The sequence below is a fragment of the Macrosteles quadrilineatus genome, unplaced genomic scaffold, assembly GCF_028750875.1.
Source record: "Macrosteles quadrilineatus isolate MER2022 unplaced genomic scaffold, UCM_ALF_1.0 Scaffold_2__2_contigs__length_208266976, whole genome shotgun sequence".
In the NCBI taxonomy this organism is placed as follows: domain Eukaryota; kingdom Metazoa; phylum Arthropoda; class Insecta; order Hemiptera; family Cicadellidae; genus Macrosteles; species Macrosteles quadrilineatus.
In genome coordinates this window covers 95629762-95646177 of record NW_026542595.1, presented here as the reverse complement: position 1 = coordinate 95646177, position 16416 = coordinate 95629762, and positions in this window count along the sequence as shown.

Here is a 16416-nt window from a genome sequence, read left to right as displayed (position 1 = left end):
AAACTATACTAAAAGCAAAGCCTAAAAACTCAAAATTTCAGACCAAATGTGAGAGTCTAGACTTTATAACTTATCATAAATTAACACTCTTTGTGAACAGCCCCAGTGCCGCCAACTCCGCTTTCGGTAACCCTGCTGTCGCCAACCCCGCTGTCTCCAAAGGTAGGGCCAATGCCTGGCCACCCTGCCTGTTGATTTAGTTTATAGTGGGTGAATCATTTGTTATTTAGGACATAATAATTTCAAAATAATAAAACAATGTGAGAAGTAGTTGTTATGACATATTGAAAACAGCTTCCTACTCGGAATTGTAAATAAGTTTAGACAACCCCACGATCTTGATAAATATTACTTCATATTTATATTTATATTACTTCATCTATGGTATCACACAGAACTTATTCTGGATACTAGTGCTTAGGTTAACCAAAACTACCACTCCACTAATGCACCATATTCAGGCATATATAATTATTGTGTAATCAAATGACCATAATGAGCTTACTGGGTTATAGATGTTTTGAAAGAATACTAGCTAATGTACCACACCAGTCCAAACTTATAGACCAAGCAAATTTCTATTTACCTGGATAGATTTCAACTAAAATATAAAACCTTTTACACTTATTTTGAATTTAAATAACATTAATTTTCATGAGTACTTAGTACCTAGCTGGCATAATATTGGAGAACTATTGAATACTAATAAAGAATTAACATTTGATATATAGATGTAGGCATCATTCTCAAGTATGAATTTTAGCATATCCTTTTATTATTGGCTATAACATAGTTACCTAGCTAATACAGGAAAAGTGTGGATAGTTTAGTTTTAAATAAACCAAATTACCAAAATTATTTAAAGTTTAATATGTTTAATAAATAATAAATTATAATAAATGTAATTTATTTTAATAAATAATAAATTTATTATGTCCTTGTAGATTTTTATTTTTTTTAAACTAACAATAATATTATATCAAGAACTAACAATATATATACAGTGTGTAAAAAATGTCTCCCCCCCCCATTTATTTTTTTTATTTTTTAAAATAATGAAATATCGTTTGGGGAGTGATAGTAACATAACGTGAAGTTTCTTTTGACATAGTTAAAATTTTTGAATTCCCCCCCTAAATGGGGGGTAAGGGGGGTAACTCAAAATTTTTAAATGTAAACCCCTAGCTTGTGACACCTCATTTGAAAGAGCATTAAAAAACTAGGTAAATGGTGAAAACTAGAAATTTCTATCTAATTTCTAACCGGAATTACAGCCAAAAACGCTCAAAATTACAATATTTTTGGGAAACTCAAAATTGTAATTATTGCATACACCCTTTGAGTGACCCCTCATTTGAAAGAGCAATAAAAATCAGGCTTATGTTATTAAATTAAAAAACTGTTACTTCCTACAGCCAAAAATTTCTACAGCTAATAAATTATTATTTTAATAAAATCTTTTATTTCTTTATTATTGCAAAAGTGCAAAATAACATCTCTTGAAAAAAAGTGAAAATGAAATGTATTGGTTATCCACAACAGAGCAAGTACAAACTAAAAATTTAAGGTTATTACAATAAGAAATTTTCGTGAACATGAGTTTGTTTCATTAGATGACCTTTGCTCAGCCGGTTTTCCCTGTTTGCCCTGGCATGGGTTTCCTCAACTCATTCTGTCAATGAGCTGTTACAGACAGGTCTAGGTCAGTACTGCAGCATAAATTCAATTTTTAATAATAACAATTATGTAACTTTGATAACTGTAAAGACTTTTTTGTTCATTAAAATTCTCTAAGGTTAATAATTAATTGTTAGTTTGTTGCTATTTAGTTAGTCAGGTTTTTTAATTTAGTTTCTTTATTCAATAGTTAGTTTTTTGTTAAAAGTTTATTAGAAATTTTTAATAATGGCTCGAAGCAAAGACGATAAGGTGGAAATGGTTTTAACTTTTGGTGCCTCGAATGAAAACTACCACGAGACAGAAAGGAGATTCAACGAAGCACATCCTGATCGACCAGTGTGTCGAAAATATTTGAGGGAACTAATTGGCAAGTTCAGACGAACTGGATCCGTAGCTAATGCTCCAAAATCAGGCCGAACATCTTTAGACGAAGAAACACAATTTGAAGTTGTGGCAGAATTTGTAGAGGATCCTCAGCAGTCGACTCGATCAGTTGCTACACTGTGTGACTTATCCCATCAAACAGTTCGAAATATTTTAAAGAAAAATAAATTTCACGCTTATAAATTTAAACTTGTCCATGCATTAAACGACGATGATCCAGACCGTCGACTTCAATTTTGCGAAGAAATGGAAGAACTAATCAAAGCTAATCCACATTTCGTGTATAATGTAGCTTTTTCAGACGAATGCACTTTTTTTGTTAATGGAACTGTCAATAAACATAACTGCAGATACTGGGATACTGCAAACCCCCATGTTTACCGAGAATCCTCAACGCAGTACCCAGAAAAATTAAATGTATGGGCTGGGATGTTGGGTAATCATATCCTAGGACCATTTTTCTTTGATGGCAACCTCAATGGAGAACATTATTTGCAAATGCTTCAAGAGTCGGTTTTTCCAGCCATAGTGGAAGTTATTGCACAACATCCACATGAGTTTGATGAAGATATTGTTCACTTCCAGCAGGATGGCGCTCCCCCTCATTTTCATCGACAGGTCCGAGCATTTCTAAATACACAACTGAATGGTCAGTGGATTGGCAGGCGTGGCCGGATAGAATGGCCAGCACGGTCCCCCGATCTAACACCTTTGGATTTTTTTCTATGGGGGTTTATTAAATCGACAATTTATAAAACTCCCGTACAGAATATTGAAGACTTGAGACACAGGATTGTTGAAGCCTGCAGAAAAATCACTGAGGAAACATTCCATAACGTGAGGGAAGAGTTCACGTCTCGTTTATTTTACTGTCAGGAAGTAGGAGGACTTCAGTTTGAACATTTGCTGTGAATTTATTTGGTGAACACAACATCGCTACTGTTATTTCGCACTTAAGGTTAGTTTGTTTGTAAAAATCATAAAAAACCATCTAATTACCTGTTAGAAATTATTAATCCTTATCATTGGCCTGATTTTTATTTATCTTTCAAATGAGGGATCACTCAAAGGGTGTATGCAATAATTACATTTTTGAGTTTCCCAAAAATATCGTATTTTGAGCGTTTTTGGCTGTAATTCCGGTTAGAAATTAGATAGAAATTTCTAGTTTTCACCATTTACCTAGTTTTTTAATGCTCTTTCAAATGAGGTGTCACAAGCTAGGGGTTTACATTTAAAAATTTTGAGTTACCCCCCTTACCCCCCATTTAGGGGGGGAATTCAAAAATTTTAACTATGCCAAAAGAAACTTCACGTTATGTTACTATTACTCCCCAAACGATATTTCATTATTTTAAAAAATAAAAAAAATAAATAGGGGGGGGGAGACATTTTTTACACACTGTATAGGTATAACCATTTTCCATCAGAAAACTGTGTACGATAGAAATGCCTCAGTGAAGTTAGTGTAAGCACTTTTTATTTCTAATAACTGTTTTTATTTTTGGCAAATAAGCAACAATATTGGAAAACTATTGAAAACTTATAAAGAACTAATATTTGGTATATAGGTGTAGGCATCATTCTCAAGTATGAATTTAATGTACTCTTTATATAGGCTATAACATTTTTATTTTACATTAACATTTAACATTTAACATTTTACATTTAACATTTTATTTATCAATGATTATAGTATTACACATGGTATAAATAAATTAATTATACAAATGGAATTATTTGTGTTGAAAATACTGAATGTTTACAGCTGTTACATTAACAAATGGAATGATACCAAAAACTAGTGTAAACATTTCTTTTTGTTTAAACATGATAAAACAGGAAACAAATCTGTGTTGAATTCCTACCAGGCATAACATCTTTGATAATTTCTTGTGATCATGAGATCATCATGATATCGGAAAAATAGAGAAAGATTGTGAGAAACTTTAAACGAACATCTGTGATCATATATGTTATGATTGTGACAAAAACCATGATAATTTCATGCAATCAAACTATTTCTCGGATATACTATATTTCTTAACTATAAATGTTGGTTTTTCTTACTAGCTATTTTCCTTATAACCATTGGTACAAGAATAATTTTTACATATCAACACATCACTGTAATTTACAAATTAGTCATCATTGGAGTTGCACTTTATTTATTACAGCCATATTCAATTTAATTGAAGTCTTAACTGTATAATATTTTTCTTTTCTGTCTGGATTTCAAAATATTAGTTTGTGTTAAGGAAATTATAATACATTTGAGTAAAGTATTTGTTGAGTAAACCATCATGAATTGTTTACAACACCCTTATAATCCTTTCTAATTAATATGACAGTTTTTGTATGGATTATGATTATAAAATGTCATGGCAGTTTTAATACAGCCAGTACTGAGTAGTTCTATTTTTTTTTATTTATTATAAACACATTAAATACAAAAAATAAATTATTAATAGTTATTTTTAGTTAAATATTTGCCTCAAACCACAATTGGAAACTATTCAATATTTGTTGTTAAATTATATATGACATGTTCTCTGAACAAGAGTAAATAAACATAAAAAAATGTGCCAAATCTTACTAATATTATAAATGAAAAAGTTTGTGTGTTTGTTTGTTTGTTTGAAGTTCAATCATGGATTAACTACTTAACGGATTGGGCTGAAATTTGGCATTATGATTTGCTTATATTCCCAATTAACATATAGGCATATTCTTATCTCAAAAGTCTTTTCAGGCTCCACCCCAGTGGCTCTGTAGTTCCCCATGTTAACCTTATGAGTATTCATATTTAAAGAAAATTAAAGAATTTAGGCAGCTGTTTCAACTAAAAAGTTGATTCTATGATATGCAAAAGCATTAAACAGTTATAAGATTTACCAACAGGGAGATATTATTTTGTAGCCCTAAACAAATTAAATTTAGTTATTTGTTTTGTTAAACCATAATTTAAATTATAACAAAATTTTTTGTTGTAGGTTGAAACAGTGAAATGGATAAAATATTAACTTACCACAGAAATCTTTCTTGTCCAATATGTGGGCAAGGTTTTTTAACTAGATCTACAATGAAGGTTCATTTATTATTACATACTGGAGAGAACCCTTTAAATGTTGTACATGAGAGAAAACATTTTTCAAAATAGATCAAGTAAAGAGTCATATTCAAATTCATACAACCATTTTAACATACCTGAAGGGGGACAAAGGTAACTCCCAAATCTAATGTCAAAAGATAAGTTTAAATAGATTTCCTAAACACTAGTACAGTAATAAACAGAGAGAGCTTTCATATAATACATACATTTTATAAGATCAATTTTAACATAAACTACAATCTTAATCATTTAAAACAAAAAAAAAATCTTTTTGCCTTCAGTAAATATAGTAAATTAAATAACCTTTTCTATTGGTACTTGTTATAAATATAAAAGTTAATATGAACTCAGATAGCAAGATGAAAAAAACATAGCAAATGTAGAGTGTTCTCTTTCCAAATCATCACTCTGAAGAATAAGGGAATTTTCTCATTCCTGTTTCTCCCTGTATGTTGTTAAACTGACCTCCTCTACCTGAGGAATCCGCTGTGGTAGTTTCAGTATGTCTACGCCACTAAAACACCCTTATAATCCTTTCTAATTTATATGGCAGTTTTTGTATGGATTATGATTATAAAATATCATGGCAGTTTTAATACAGCCAGTACTGAGTAGTTATATTTTTTTATTTATTATAAACACATTAAATACAAAAAATAAATTATTAATAGTTATTTTTAGTTTAAGATTTGCCTTAAACCACAATTGGAAACTATTCCATATTTGTTTACAATTATATATGACATGTTCTCTGAACAAGAGTAAATAAACATCAGGAAAATGTGCCAAATCTTACTAATATTATAAATGTGAAAGTTTGTGTGTTTGTTTGTTTGTTTGTTTGTTTGTTTGTTTGAAGTTCAATCATGGATTAACTACTTAACGGATTAGGCTGAAATTTGGCATTATGATTTGCTTATATTCCCAATTAACATATAGGCATATTCTTATCTCAAAAATCTTTTCAGGCTCCACCCCAGTGGCTCTGTAGTTCCCCATGTTAACCTTATGAGTATTCATATTTAAAGAAAATTAAAGAATTTAGGCAGCTGTTTCGAATTTTTGAAGTGGTAGAACATTATGACTATCGTAGATGTGTGTAATACTATAGGATACCACGAACTTAAAGAAGCAAATTTTATCAAATTGTGTCCTCTCCCCTATCAAAAATGCAAAGTATAATTGCAATAATCATTTTTTATTTATATGCCAATCCCGTACGAAGGACGGGTACTCTGCTATTATTATATAAAACTGGAACCCCATACAAAGGACAGGTACTCTGCTAGTATTATATAAAACTGGATTTAAGTTCAAACAACCATTATTCAATTTTTACAATTGTAAGAAAACAAATTTTCACTTATCTAGCAAATGCAGGAAAGATACTTGAGCCTTGATAAGTACTCTGGTTTCATCTGAATAAGCCATGTAAATTAGTATTTTGGCATCATAGTAAAATATCAGTAAAATGTCAGACAAAAAGAAAGATAGACAGACAGACATAAACTGGACATTTGTTTTAAATTTTAATAGCAGGACTGTTTTCAAAGTATAAATGCAGTCTAACTTAACATGTCTTATGACAAAATAATTGTAATAATCATTTACCAAATTAGTTGTTATTCAAAACAAGTTGGAAGTTGTTATTTTTACATAAAAGAATATGCATTTTTTCACTTAGTTTGGGATATAAGAATGTAATAATTATTTCCATTCATAGAACAATTGGCTATTGTAATAATTACATGTGCCCTCAAATTCCTTGGCTCAATCTCCATGTCTTTCTTGAATTTTTTGCATTATTTCTTCAATTTGTAATTTAATTATAATGACACAATATGTTTAATCATTGTAATAATCCTATATTATAGTAATAGTACCAACCATTAAAAATCTTAACCCCAACCCTTAAAATGTACTAAATTATAATAGCTTTTATAACTATAATTATTATATTGCAATTGACAATAAAAAAACTAAAACTAAAACCTATTTTTATGTTCATTATTATATACTATATTCATCATTATTATTATTACATATTTTATCCACCATTTTCCAGTTGTTACATATTTTATCTTATTACAGTTTTTTTACATACAAGTTATATTAAATTAGTACATTAGTATCTAATTATCAATGGATTATAATGCTAAAATAATATTTTTTGTCAATAACTAATTACAAATCTTGACACAGGTAACATTTTCATCCACGAGTGCAGTAAGAACATTTTACAATCACAAAGGTGTTATTGTGTCAGTATTCAGTCAATCTTCTACAATGTCCAACAGGTAAGATAATCTATTATCATTGATTTTGAATTAGAGTGTTTGATTAAGTCTAAATTTCATGAAGCCTAAAACTATTGGCTTTCAAATAATAACCATTTCACAATGTTCATATTTTACTTAACTATGTATTTATATATGTGTGTATGTATATATGTTAAGGACTCTGAAACAACTCTAAAGATTGTAATGCAACTTTCAGGCATTATTAAGCATATATCAAGGGTGGTTTGAGAGAAGTTTGGTGCAGATCCATCAAAAAGGTTTTGCCCCAGAGGGTTTTAAGTGGGCCAATGTCAGACTTTTTGATCTACAATGTTTACAAATAAATATAATTTAAAAGCAGATGTTTACTTTTACTAACTATTTTATAGGTTTGAATAATCACAACTTTCTGTATTAACATTAGTCATGATTTGAAATAGTGCTACAGTGTTTCTACAGAGTGCAACACAGAAAACTATTTTACTTCCAAATAAGTCCACATGTATTAAACCCCAATTGCAGCACACCTGGGCACTCAACAACATTTAAATTCTCCAATGTTAAATATAAAAAAACCATAAAAACTTTTATCAAAGTATTATATACAATAAAAGGGATGATAATACCATAGTATTTTTAACTTTTGTTCTATACCCACACAATCTAACATAAATTATTAAGTGAATAATAATAGTGCATGCTATTTTGGGTATTCAAATGCCTCTCAATTTGTCATCAACCCACCACATTACTGTCATTAAAAGAAGGACTTTCAATTAATCAAAAATTTAAATCCACTTAAGCTGTACAACGTTACCAGACTAACGATTAAAAAATGACGTCAAAATTTATAAAATCAAAAATTATCAGTGGTAGGTTTAAGGGAGAAATAGTCTTAATCATCAGAATACTGATTAATTCATCCGAATTACTCTCTGAATTTAAGCAACTACGATTTCCTTCGTGTCTTACTTTTGCAGTCACCATTATAGGGCACTAGGACAATCCCTGACTATCGTCGGTTTAAATGTAAAAAAAATGCTTTTCTTACAGACGGGTGTATTTTGTTAGCACAGCAACGCACGCCGGGTAACTGCTAGTATCAAATAAATAGAGCATTTTATTAAGGCCAAATTTCATGAAGTCTAAAAATATAACATTCAAATAATCACCTTTTTGCAATGTACGCATTTTACTAAGTCTAACAACTTTCACTAAGTCCAATGTTAAAATATCAAATGAATAAAGTCCAATAGTGTAGTCTCTACAGTAGTTGCCATGATGAGATCGGTTGCCACCATCCACCAGCACTCAACTACTGATTATATGTACATTCTTGAACTAAATCACCATTAAAAAATTAAAATGAATGTCTTATTTATGAAACATTTATAAACATATAAATATGCTTTATAAGTTTATGTTGTAATAGCTGTTAAAATGGTAAAATGATTAGATTAGTAGTTTTTTGTATAAAATGTTAAAGTAGCCTATTGTTAGAAAAATGTCAAAAATCCTGTACTTTTTTATTCAGCCACTGAATAGCTAATTTAAAACTACAAAAAATAGAAATAACATGTATAAACATAAAAATAAATTTTTATAAATATGATTTAACTTATATTTTTACAAATATACTAGTTTTGTTTTGGCTTAAAAGCTCAAATTACTAGTTTTGTTTTGGCTTAAAAGCTCAAATTCCAGTATTTATATTTATTAACTGAACAGCAGTCCCGTTTTCTTTATTCAACTAAATGTGCGTAATTTAATAAAGTTAATGTTTTTGAAAATTTAAATAATATATGTGGGAGACATGTGTAAAATAGTTAAAAAATCCATGTAATATATTTGGAAAATTTATGTAAAGTAGTTGGGCAATTCTTCCCCAATATTTCTTTTATACTTAACACCAGGGATGATATACATTATTTTAATTCAATAAAAATATATTCTATTATAAATATGAATAACATTGGTTTTCATATACAAGTCAGTGAAATGTTTTAGTCAACTGCAATTGTAGTAAACAGGATTCAACACCAATGCTTTTGATAAATGTATTAAATTTGTAATTCAATTCACAAGTTAAATTTAAACTTAACTATATCCACAATTTTAGTTTGTACTCCATATTTTTTTATATCATTATTAACATATTTTATCAGCTAATTTATTTGTGTCTGACAATGCTACACACACTATCAACAATCAGACAAAGTACATTAAATTCAGTACTGTAGAGAATATTGTTTGTATTATACATGGAACCACTACTTAAGCCAAGAATATTTGTTTTATAATTTTTTTTTAGTTTTATAATTAAGTAGTGTTGTATCATGGATATACAGAACCCCAATATAACATTTAAAACAGTCTTATTTCATAATCAATAATTAAGTTATGGTTGTGGGCAGAAAACATAAAGTTTATTTCATCCATTTTAGCTAATGAAGTTTAGAGACACTACCATTCCTAATACTAGGTTTTCTTTGTATACAACTTGTTACTAAACAGTTATAAATAATGTAAACGGATTATTAGGAACATAATGTGGTACCATTTGAAACAACTGTCCATAGAATCAGCAAACGTGCTGTAGTGCTCCAGTTGTCTATTAAGCATTGGCTATTAATGCTAAGCTATTGTAATATATTTAGTTAATTCGATAAATTTTCATTGCATCAGTACTCGGGCAAAAAGGTAGCGAACTGTTGGTACAATCGAGTTTACAACATAATTTTTTTTCCTAGATCATAATGGCCCTAGCAGCAAAGTTGAACACCTTGGAGAGAGGACCATACCTCCCTAGGATAGACATTTCAGCACTCACTAACGCAGAGGGCTACTCCATTGTAGCAGGGAGGACGGTGAACACAAAGTATGGAGCATCCATCGTCCTGGATATCCACGTGCCGGAACGGAGTGCCGACTTCTGTATTTTTTTTACCCAATAGATTTAGCGAGGCGTTGAGCTCGGATGAACTCAAAGAAATTGCCGAGAGCAAGTCGTACCGAGAACAATATATGGGAATGAGTGGAAACTCTCCAAATATTAAAATTTGGAAACAATGTGGTCCCTAGATCATAATGGCCCTAGCAGCAAAGTTGAACACCTTGGAGAGAGGACCATACCTCCCTAGGATAGACATTTCAGCACTCACTAACGCAGAGGGCTACTCCATTGTAGCAGGGAGGACGGTGAACACAAAGTATGGAGCATCCATCGTCCTGGATATCCACGTGCCGGAACGGAGTGCCGACTTCTGTATTTTTTTCACCCAAGAGATTTAGCGAGGCGTTGAGCTCGGATGAACTCAAAGAAATTGCCGAGAGCAAGTCGTACCGAGAACAATATATGGGAATGAGTGGAAACTCTCCAAATATTAAAATTTGGAAACAATGTGGTCCCTAGATCATAATGGCCCTAGCAGCAAAGTTGAACACCTTGGAGAGAGGACCATACCTCCCTAGGATAGACATTTCAGCACTCACTAACGCAGAGGGCTACTCCATTGTAGCAGGGAGGACGGTGAACACAAAGTATGGAGCATCCATCGTCCTGGATATCCACGTGCCGGAACGGAGTGCCGACTTCTGCATTTTTTTACCCAAGAGATTTAGCGAGGCGTTGAGCTCGGATGAACTCAAAGAAATTGCCGAGAGCAAGTCTTACCTAAAACAAAATATGGGAATGAGTGGAAACTCTCCAAATATTACAATTTGGAAACAATGTGGTGCCATTTGAAACAACTGTCCCAGCAAACGTATATAACACATAAATAACCTCTATCTTGTGAAAAGAGCTGAGAAGGCATGCCAACACTATCTTATATTTACATCAGTTTTAAGGAGGCCAAAAAATTGTAATTTAACGAAGTTATAGTCTACTAAAGTTGTAATCTGAGTTGTACAAGGATAGCCATATTCACTAAACTGTTTTCATTTATTTTAAAGAGACTATACAATTAATTTGATATTGATCAGACAACATATGAATATCTTTAAAAGTAGTATTAAAAAAGAAAAAAATTGCTGTTACAAACCATTTTCAAACCAATATAATTTTTAATTGAAACATCATGAGTCCAACTCTCTTCAACTCACTATAATCTATTTTTATAAAGTTTTAATTATTTTATTATGTTCATGTTTTAAATAATCTCCAGAGCAAAAAAAAAACCTACCTGGCACAACCGAGGAACAAATCAACCCTCCATTCTTAAATGGGGATTTGCCGAGATCATCTCCAGAGGAAATGGGAATTCCTGGCACGTCCGAGGAACAAGCCTCAGTCTTAATCAGGGATTTGCTGGCCAGCCAACCCTTAACCAGCAAACCAAGGAGGGCATATAAATTAATGGGGCAAGTTGCGATTTGCCGAGATCATCTCCAGAGGAAATGGGAATTCCTGGCACGTCCGAGGAACAAGCCTCAGTCTTAATCAGGGATTTGCTGGCCAGCCAACCCTTAACCAGCAAACCAAGGAGGGCATTTAAATTAATGGGACAAATTGCCATTACCAACTTTGTAGTGTCTTTTGTAGTGTCTTGAGTGTCTTTGTGCTTTGTAGTTAGCGGAATTATCTTGTGGTTACTGGTGCTAGTGATGTCTAATCGTAAACGGAACCAAGTAATTGAAGACTTTATCGAGTTGTATAAACTTGAGCCGTGCCTGTGACGGGTAAAAAGTAAAGAGTATCACGATCGCGATAAGAGAGATGCAGCTTATGCGAAACTAGTGCTCAAGTTGAAAGAACTGGAACTCGATGCAACAAAGAAATCTGTGATTAGAAAGATTAATAGTTAACGAAGCAATGTGCGTAAAGAGAAAAAAAAAAACGGGAGATGTCAATGAAGTCTGGTGCATCAGCCGACGATGTGTACGTGGGGAGTAACTATGCACTTACTTTTGAGACGTGTATACGCTAAAGATCACAAGAACGGAATGATTGTGAACAAAATCAGCTGAGTATATATGAAGGGGTCGGGAGAAAAAAGTGCCAAGCATCATTTTTGTTGTTTTGAGATTTCGCAAGTTGAAAGTTTGGCTAAATCCATAAATAAAATTGTAATGCAGACATCATATCAAAGTTTTTTATTATAAAGGTTATGTATCTATATACTCTTTAGTGTGAATATGGAGGTAAATATAACACTAGTAAAAAATTAAAATTGTTGTATAAAAAATCTGCACCGAAAAATGTTGCTTGGCATTATATTACCCAAAATAAAACACATTGTTTTTTTTGTCTTTTTATTAAAGTACACTTTGTTGGTAAGTTTTATTGTTTTCTTTAGGTTTTAAACATTACGATGGCATACAAATCTTTATTTCCTTAGCAATAAAAAGTCTTTTGTAAAATTGGATTCAATATTGGCAAAATAATACTAAAATACTCTTACATAAAAAGGTATGTTCCTTTTAAATTACATCTTCCTCTTGGTCTTCCACTTCAGGGGAAGACAGTAGAAGATTGTAATAACCATGGTAGAGAGGAGGAATGTACTGCAACAAGGATTTGACATCATCTAACTTTTTTTTGTTGATTTTGTTGGGTGCATTCCCTTTTAAGTGAAGAACTGGAGCAGAAGTCCTTCCACGTTTGTTTAGGTTCATCACTAAGAACTCTTCGTTCATCATATGTTTGAGTTTCAACTCAAAAGGCTTATGGCTGTCAAATTTAAAGCAAATAGCTTTAGAAAATCTTGGAAGAGTAGTATCATCTGTGCAAAACTTGCGTTTCGTGTTAAAGTATTCTTGCAGCCTAGCCAAGTCAAAGAAATCCTCACTCATCATACAAGTTACAATGAACTTGTGTTTGGTTCCACACCTAGCTACTATCTCTCTCCATTGCTCAGGACTATACACATTTTGGCAGTGCTTGGTGTGATACTTTTCTATTTTGGCAAAATCTCGGTCTGATGGAAGGTAAGTATGGCCAGTCGTCAGGAAGTAATGTTCTATTGTTTCAAAACGTTTAATACCTACAAGGTGTGACCAAAGCGACATTATGTTCCAGTTTTTGTTCTGCCCTCCGCAGTTGTCAGTAAATATTACCAACTTTTTTGCGTGGACATTTGCTACTGATAGGTACTTTATAATACAACTTCCTATTTCATCACTACCCCTTTTTGCTACTGATTCATCCCACATGAACATAAATCCTTGTTCAGAACTGCAGTTATGAATACCTACATTATAGGTCCACAGTTTCCTGCAGTAAAATGCAGGTCCACAAGACAGTTTTGGTGTAGGGAGGGTTTGTTGCAAATCAACAGTGATGACATGCACATCATTAGGCGTCTCTTTACTTTTAGCTGTGTAATCTATCATTTTTTTCCTGGCACTATCTGCCCTGCGTAAATGGAGTTCTTTTTGTATTTTTGCTGTTTGCTTTTGTTCGTCACTAGCATTGGGATCATTAATGATAATCTGCAAGCTATCACATTTATTGCATGTGTCTGATTTTGGAAGTTTGAAGCCAATGTTGTACTTTTCACCAAATATTCTTCGGTACTTATCCTCACTAACTGTGGGGAGTTCGTTTTCTTGGCAAAAGTTTAAGTAATGGTCATTGTATAAACTTCTAATAGTCATATCACAACCCAAATAGACCTTGTTTGGATTTTGATACCTACTATAGTGGGACTGGTACTTCGGTATGGCTTTAATGTGATCATGTACACCGTTTTCTGCTTCGGCCGATATCTTGTGAGGCCTTGTATTATGACTACCCCTTTTGTCACAAGATGGTGTAGATACTTCAGAAACTATTTTTCTAATAATGTTATTGATTCGACCTCTTGAATTTTGTAGACCATGAATGCTCATAAACGATTTTTTACAAACTCTGAGAGATGATCCACTTTGCAGTTTAATCTTAAAAATGAATGTGTTTTGTTTGTATGAACCCTCTGGATTTTGGCAGTAACGACGTTTGATTGGTATTTTTTCTATACATCCAAAAAGATACGCGTTTTGCATATTGAAATTGCCCATATCCCAAAATGCGTTAAAGAGAACAAGTTTTTGAGCCTCAGTGACTTTCTCATGACATTTTAGGGGACATTTGCACATCTCACCTAAAGTTCTACCGGGTATATTCTTCCCTAATTTTGTCCTGTATGCTCGTCCTTCGTTCCGCCTTTTCTTTCTCATATCAACTTCTTTCATATGCGACTTACGCTTTCTTTTCCTTGGGCTTTTTTGCGGAGTCAGAAGTGGAGATCTGGGTGAAGCATTGGCCACGGCATGCTGGTATTCCTCGTATATCTGTTGTGGAGCTGGTGGTTGCCCTTCGTAATCTTGTACCGGTAACTCTTGTATCTGTGAAAAATAAAAACTGTTATACCCTTTGCAATGGGTGTATGAAACAATGTGTAGGTATCATTAAACATTTTGAAACTATTACATTTTTTGCTTCCTTATTTTTGAAGTCACAAATCCAAGTGCTTTATTGCGAGCATTTTTAAAACATGTGTCTTTTGACCAGTAAATAATGAACTTAAAGGGCACACCAATACTTAATTTTTGTTTTGATGGGATCTTTCGACTCTCTATGTACCAGCTTTTATTTTCAGCAAGGAAAACTGGAATGAAAATATCTTCAACCTCTAACCACTCAATATTATTATGGTAAACAATACCTCTGCATTATCCACTGGCTCAGGGTCAATGGTTGGATCTGGAGTAGCCTCTAGCACAGCTTCTGGAGCAGTCTCTGGAGCAGCATCTAGCACAGTTTCTGGAGCAGTCTCTGGAGCAGTCTCTGGAGTAGCCTCTAGCACAGCTTCTGGAGCAGCATCTAGCACAGCTTCTGGAGCAGTCTCTTGCATAGGTTCAATGGCAGCTTCTTTGACATCACGTCTCTGGAAAAAACAAATACACAATACTGAAGTAGTTTTTCCTCAATATCATACACTTTAAGTTAACAAGTTGGACAGAATAAGGGTCATTGATATATTTTGATAAGCCCTTATGTAAAATTTTGTTTACCTATTTGTCGAAACCAAGTTCTATGCTATCAGGTAAACACTATGATTTTCAAAACCTATTATAAACTTAAAATGGTTAGGCTTATTTAAAACGTTACAAAGAGGTCAAGGCTAATACGGCACAAAGGCTTAAAAACCTTTTACACATGAAAAAAAACTAAATATTTAGGGGAAAGAAAATGTCAAGCAACGTTTTAAATATTTTCGGCGAAACACAGTGCCAACCATCAAATATGAATTTTTGATTTATTTCGACTAGAAACCCTTTTCCAGCATGGTTACACTCAATTTTGGTGTCAAATATATGTTTATTAATTTGTTTGTGCTTGAAAGTTGCATAATACTAATATACATTCACTTATAACAGCCAATGCTAACCAACATTATACAAAATTATAGGTTAGGTTTAAAATAATGCTAAGCAACACTCACCTTAAAACATGAAACACCATTTTCCTCATCATTTGGTAAATAATCAGGATCGCTGTCAGTATCATCAAATTCTGCGTACAAGTCTTCTATGTCTTCATAATAATCTTTCAGGTCTCTAACACATTTCCTCTTTCCCTCCATTTTGTATGAGTAGCATGGCACTGTTTTTCCCAAAACTTTGCAATCAACCAATTGAGGAAATAAAATGCAATGCACATACAGAGCATTCTAGTGGTGATCTTTGGAATCTGATCAGTGCTGCTTGTAGTTTGTTTAATTGACTCATAGATAGCACTGCCAGCTCGGTTTGGCCAAAAATGATGCTTGGCACTTTTTTATCCCGACCCCTTCATATGTAGGATTACTCTCTACCAGCTGGGATAGGAGCGGAAGTTGAATCTTCAAGGTTAAGTGGACAAGGTGAACCACCATTGACCTTGGGTTTCAACCCTCCAAGGTTAAATGAACAAGGTAAACCACTAATGATACTAGGATGTAACCCTAAGCAAGGTAAACTACTAATGTTCATAGAAGG